This window comes from Saccopteryx leptura, chromosome 13 (assembly GCF_036850995.1).
Source record: "Saccopteryx leptura isolate mSacLep1 chromosome 13, mSacLep1_pri_phased_curated, whole genome shotgun sequence".
Taxonomy (NCBI): domain Eukaryota; kingdom Metazoa; phylum Chordata; class Mammalia; order Chiroptera; family Emballonuridae; genus Saccopteryx; species Saccopteryx leptura.
In genome coordinates, this window is record NC_089515.1 from 564,377 (window position 1) to 571,074 (window position 6,698).

Genomic DNA, 6,698 nt, shown 5'->3' on the forward strand with positions numbered 1-6,698 from the left:
ATAAAAGGGCAAAAAGAAAAATAAGAAAAAAATAAGAAAAAAGAAGGGGTATGGACCCACAAAAAGCAAATAAGGAAAAAAATTTGGTCAAGAATAAAATGATTTGCTTTTAGGTGTTGGTTGAGTAAGAATTATGATGAGAGGAATAAGAGGGAAACAGAAAAATGGGGTGACAAATTAAAGAATTACTATTGTATTTACTGGAACAAGAACTAGATAAAATGGAGAGCCAGGGATGGGAGCACTGCTAGTGAGTTAAAAAGGTGAAGTAGCTCTGGCTGGTTGGCTCAGTGGTAGAGCATCGGCCTATCGTGCGGAGAACCCGGGTTCGATTCCCTGCCAGGGCACACAGGAAAAGTGCCCATTTGCTTCTCCACTTCTCCGCTGCGTCTTCCTCTCTGTCTCTTTCTTCCCCTCCCGCAGCCAAGGCTCCATTGGGGCAAAGATGGCCCGGGCACTGGGGATGGCTCTGTGGCCTCTGCTTCAGGTGCTAGAGTGGCTCTGGTCACAATATGGTGACGCCCAGGATGGACAGAGCATCGCCCCTGGTGGGCAGAGCATCGCCCCATGGTGGGCGTGCCGGGTGGATCCCAGTCGGGCACATGCGGGAGTCTGTCTGACTGTCTCTCCCTGTTTCCAGCTTCAGAAAAGTGCAAAAAAAAAAAAAGTGAAGTAAAAACCACCCCAAATGCCACAAACATAAGTTTGAGTCCCAGATAAGATAATTTGTTTGTTATTGAGGTTTGAATGAGAGGAGATGTAAAGGAGAAAGGAAGAAACTAATATAGAGGGAGAAAAGAAAGAGAGAGAGAGAAAAAAGAGGGAACTCCTAAAAGAAGAAAAAAGAAAAAAGAGGAGAGAGAGAGAGAGAGAGAGTTAAGGGTTTTGAAGTGCAACCGTCATAGAGAGAAAGGAAGTGGAAAGAAAGATAATGGGAGATGTAACACTTATGGGTAGTGTAGTTCAAGGAGAGGAGAGAGTAAGACCAGCAGAGAGTTAATCAGCCAAATTGGAGGAGGAAAAAAATATCAAAAATTAAGATAAGAGAAACAAACAAACAAATATATTATAATATAATGGGATAGGTTATAAAGTCTGCAGATTATTCTTGATTTTGAGAGGTTATCATCTTGCTTTTACTTTTCTCTCCCTCTTCCTGGTTGGTGACTCTGTACCCCAGGTTCTGCCCCTTTGGCACGCTCAGGTAGAGGTTTGCAGTTGATAAGTCTCTATGGCGATGTCATGTATTGTGCTTCAGTCTCATTGGCAGTCGAGGCTCATTAGCATTTATAGGCTCCGACAGTGAGAGAGTCTGTGTTCCTGGAGCCTTTCTCCTAGTCTTTCCTTCCTCAATTAGTAGCCTGATAATCCAGCTATGGGGTTGCTGCTGCCTCTGCCTGGATAGTAAGGGGCTCAAAGAGCTGACAACTCCCCACTCTATTTCCAGTCAGCACAGGGCTCTGGGTAAGGCTCAGTCAGTCAGAGCTGCTAGCATAATCAGGCGGGGCTTCCGCCCACTCCAAGACCTCTGGCTCTGTCACTCTGTTCGGTAACACAGGCGGGCTCCCACTCCCGGGGCGCTTGGAGGAAACTCTCGCTCACTATCTGCGCATGCAGACCAGGATATCCAGCCAGCAGTCTCACACTCTGAGTGAAACCCCCAAATGCATAGAAAATTTCCAGCGTTGGAATTGGCTCTCGCTTTGTCCCCGTGCGTGGTTTTTAAAAGCGCTAGGGTGGCCCGAGATTCCGCTTCGGCCCACACAAAGGCCAATGACTCTGCCCCTCTGTGCGATAACATGGGCGCGCACTGCCGAGGCACTCGGAGGAATCTCTCGCTCATTATTTGTGCGCGCAGACCAGGATATCAGGCTAGCCGCATTTCCCTCTGAGTGAAACCCCCACCAGCACAGAAAAGTTTCACCATTGGAATTAGTTCTCACTCCCTCCCATGCACGGCTTTCCCAGGGCACTGGGGCTGCCCAGAGATTTCACTAAGAAAGCATTTTATAGCGTACAGCTCCTCCTACAGGCACAGGGAAGACTTCTGAGATGCAAAGCGAAAAAGTGGGTTTTGAGTGATGTATAGGAGTTCATCAAGTAAAAGAGAATGGCTCCTGTGAAGGTTTTCAAGCTTTTCTGGCTGTAGTGATTGGACCTTCAGACCCTAGACGGTGCTCAGTGCACAGAAAAGTGAGTTGTGATGGTGATAGTGGAGTTATATGCCTCAGAAAGGAAGATAACTTTCTGATCTTTCCAAATGATGTGATGTGGTTACATTGAATGAGTGAATGAACAAGTGTAAGGTATATAGCCCCAGACCTTAGAAATAATCAGAGGCAAACCTTGGATAGTTTGCTGGTTTGGTTCCAGACCAACCATGCAATAGAGTGAGCTGTAATCAAAATTTACTAGTGTAGGGTTTTTGCCTTCAGTTTTAAAAGAAAGAAAAAAATAGGGCAACATCTATGAAGCACAATGAAGCTACACACAATAGAATGAGGTCTGCCTATACAACCTTCTTGTTCTCTGCTTCACAGCAGTCTTTCCTGTATTCCCTTTATTTCTGTCTTTCTTCCAAAGCTTGAACACATTGAAGCAAGACTGGATGCCGATGAGCTCTTTTAGACCCGAGATTTCTTTGACTTGGTCGAGTGAACCAGGTTTATGAAATCATTAAGGCTTAAACACAGAAACAGGAAAAACAGCCTCAATTATCTAGAATGTTGTCATCAAAAAATTCAGGAAGATGCTATTTTCATCTCTGTCTCCTACTAGTTTTACAATTGCTATTTTCACTTTAAATTACAAACAGGTGGTGGCCTTGGCTGGTAGTCGCAGCAGTACAGTGTCAGCCCAGTGTGTGGAAATATGGGTTAAATTCCCAGCTAGGACACACAAAAGAAACACTCATCTGGTTCTTCAACCTTCCCCCTCTCCTTCCTCTCTATCTCTCTCTTTTCCTCCTGTACTCAAAGCTCCATTGGAGCAAAATTGGCCCTGAGCACTGAGTAAGGCTACATGGCCTCCACCTCAGGTGCTAGAATGGCTCCTGTTGCAATAGAGAAACACCCCAGATGCGCAGAGCATGGCCCCCTGGTGGTCATGTTGGGTGCATCCCAGTCGGTTGCATGTGTGGAGTCTGACTTCCTTCCCACTTCTAACATTGGAGAATAAATAATAATAAATAAATTACGTTTTGGGGGTATATACCCAGTAGAGGGATTGCTCGGTCATAAGGTAGTTCAAAACTCAGAAACATGGATACATAAAGACACATGCAGCCCCATGTTCATTGCAGCATTGTTCACAGTGGCCAGGACATGGAAACAACCAAAAATCTCATCAATAGATGACTAGATAAAGAAGATGTGGCACATATACACTATGGAATACTACTCAGCCATAAGAAATGATGACATCGAATCATTTACAGCAAAATGGTGGGATCTTGATAACATGATACGAAGTGAAATAAGTAAATAAAAAAAAAAAAACAGGAACTGCATATTCCATACGTATGTGGGACATAAAATGAAACTAAGAGACATTGATAAGAGTGTGGTGGTTATGGGGGTGGGGAAAGGGAGAGGGAAAGGGGAGGGGCACAAAGAAACTAGATAGAAGGTGACAGAGGACAATCTGACTTTGGGTAATAGTTATGCAACATAATTGAATGACAAGATAACCTGGACTTGTTATCTTTGAATATATGTATCCTGATTTATTGATGTCACCACCCATTAAAAATAAATAAATAAATTAACAAACAGGTGGTTTAGCCTTTTAGCATCTGGGGTCTCCAGAGTTTTTTATCTCACTGTGCTGCTCTAGATGTTTTTCTCAGTTGTAGCACCTACTCATTATTTGGCTTCTCCAGCTGACTTGTTGTTTTAAGCTAAAGGGACTGAGTTTTAACTATCACTGGATATGCAGTGCCTAGCATGGTTCTTAGCAGATAGTAGGTGCTTAGTAATATTTATAGAGTGAATGAGAAAACTGAGGCCTACAGAGAGCACGTGTTTCTGCCATGGTTTTTGACTTATGACAAGCCTGTATTTTGTGCCAGGCACTATGCTAAGTGCTTAACATGTAGCATCTTATTAAATTCTCATATAATAACCCTGCTTTTCAAATAAGGAAATAAAATCATAAGTATGAAGGAGTTCACTTAGTCATAGAGCCTGCAAAGAGTGCTGAGGTGTTCAGCCCTTCTGTTGGACCTTACTCAATTGTCTGCTGGACCTCCAATCCTGGATTGAGGTTTCTGGGGTGTGTGCTCATCAAGACCCACTGTGTTGTCATGGGTTTCTGCAAACTCCCTTTTTTCACCAACTTTTTGGTTATCTCTGATATACTGTGGCCTAGACTAGTGTATAAAATATATAGTACAGTGTGCATCATATTTTCTGTTACTCCCATGTAACAGCACCCAGAAAACTGCAACTTTTGGAATCAGAATTTCTACATCATTTAAAAATTTTACTGGTGGCAGGGAAGTCTGGGATTATGGGAGATCAGTGCTATGTGGTCTGATTGTCACTAATATCTTAAAAAGTCACGGATGAGTTAAAACAGCTGACAAAAAGCATTTAGTGGATTTTGGATTTTCAATATGAGGAGTTAAATTCAGTAACTGGTAGAATTTCTACATATCCATATTCTCAGATATAAATAATTAAAAAATAGGGACTTGTCAACATTTAGTGCATATAAGTAACCTGGGATATTGCTATAATGCAGATTCTCTTTCTGTAAGTCTGGGATACTACAACACTCCCTTTGCTACAAATTAAGAAACAATAATCTGAATAGTTTGAGACTAGATGCAGCCAAGAGTGGAGGTGTAAGATGTGGGCTTTTTTTCTGTGGCAACTGCAAGGGAACCAGAGAGTAGTCTCTGGGGACTGGGATCATGGAATGGGGTTTTTTTGACCAGTTCTTTCAGCCACATAAAGAAAAAGATTTTTGTGAAACTGAAACTAGAGATCTCTGTTCGCCTCACCAAATATGCATGCAGTGAAAAAATTGCTGTAGTACTGCAGACTGCAGCAAACACCAAAAAGCAGAAAATAAATTTGAGGAGATAATGAAAAAAGTAATAAAAAATATCAAAACAAAATGGTTTGACATGACTTCAGGGAGAAACATCAATTCTTCATAACCCTAACTGTAACACTAACCCTACCCCTCACCCTGACCCTCACACTCACCCTCACCCTAACCCTCCTAACCCTCAACCTCAACTCACCCTTACCCTAAATTTTACCCTAACCCTAACCACCCCGAAGCCCCACCACCAAAGTTTCCTCACCCTGTGATCTCATTCACCCTGCCCTATCAAGCTGGCTTTCACGACCCTGCCACTCATCTGCCAGGTGCCATCTCCTACAGAGGCTCCATCTACAGCAATGGCACTCAGCCTGCCTTACCTGTCAGGCTCCTTCTCCATGGCCCCACTCTTGCCCTTCCCCTCACTGCCTAAGAGGGCTCACATGGAATCTGGCCTGAGTGGCCTTCAGGAGGCTTCAAGTGGCTCCAATCACCCTCTGCAGTTGAGAATGTTTTAAATCAGGATGCCACAGGCTGCCTCACCTTAGTGGCTGGTTTGGAACAGTGGAGGTCCACCCTCTCTCTCCCTCCCTTTCTCTCCCAGCAATTGCGTGGATTTCCTGTGTCTCCTGCAAAGGCCTGTGACTCCTCTGGGGATAGGGCAGTTTCTGGCATGAGTCCTTCATTCTCAAACCAGCTCTTGTCCCCAGACCAGCTCCCAGATCATTGGGCAGTGGGCTGCAGGACAGGGAGGGCGGGTCCAGCTCTTCTTTCCCATCAGCTGAGATTTCTGTATGGAGCTACCTCGAGGACTGATTTCCTTCTGAGAAGACAGGGCAATACCTAACTCTTTTAATCCCCGAGTTTTACAGTAGAAAACTGGCTATGGTCTTTGGTTTACAATTAGTTCTCCCTGCTGTCTTTGTTGTTGTTTTTGAGAAAGAGGCAGAAAGAGACAAAAACATTGAGATGATCCTGCATGTGCCCTAACCAAAAAATGAAACTGACAACTTTGTGGTCCAGGAAGAAGCTCTAACCAATGAAGCTATCTGGCCAGATTTTAATTTTTATTGATTTATAGAGAGACAAAGAAAATAAAAGAGAGAAAAGGGAGTGGGAAGGGAAACATTCATTTGTTGTTCCACTCAGCTGTGAACTCATTGGTTATGCTCTAACTGGGGATCAACTCCACAACATTTGTGTTTCTGGTGGATGTCCCTAACCACCTGAGCTATCTGGCACAGGCTCCCTGCTGTTTCCTTTTTTTCTGCACACAAGACAGCCTGATAAGAAAATGTGCAGAGATTGGGGGCACTGCTGCTCGCACTGTTTGGGCTGCTGTAACCAAAGAAAAACAAAGCTAGCAAAACCTTTCAGCCCAGTGTGGACTGAGTTGGGCAAGGCTCTGTATGTGCACAGGGCTGCCAAGCCCCGAGAAGGTAAAGAATGAACAAATTAAGGCTGTGTGTGTACTGAAGCTAGCCCACCAGGACAAAGGGTGGATCTAATGGGAGGTGAGATACAAGAAAGCAACAGGGACCCAGAGCAGACCGTGCTCTGACAACAGATAATTAAAACAGGAAATGCAAAGCACACATCACGTAGCCCGTTTTACATCAGGCAGCCCTGCTCAGATTAAAAGGGGA

General features: G+C 44.0%; 1 non-coding gene across 1 annotated transcript; it reads left to right on the forward strand.

The window, feature by feature from the left end:
- Positions 1–271: 271 nt before the first annotated feature.
- On the forward strand, positions 272–347 carry TRNAD-AUC (transfer RNA aspartic acid (anticodon AUC)). Its single transcript has one exon. It is a non-coding gene; the product is annotated as a tRNA-Asp (tRNA).
- The last annotated feature ends 6,351 nt before the right edge of the window (positions 348–6,698 follow it).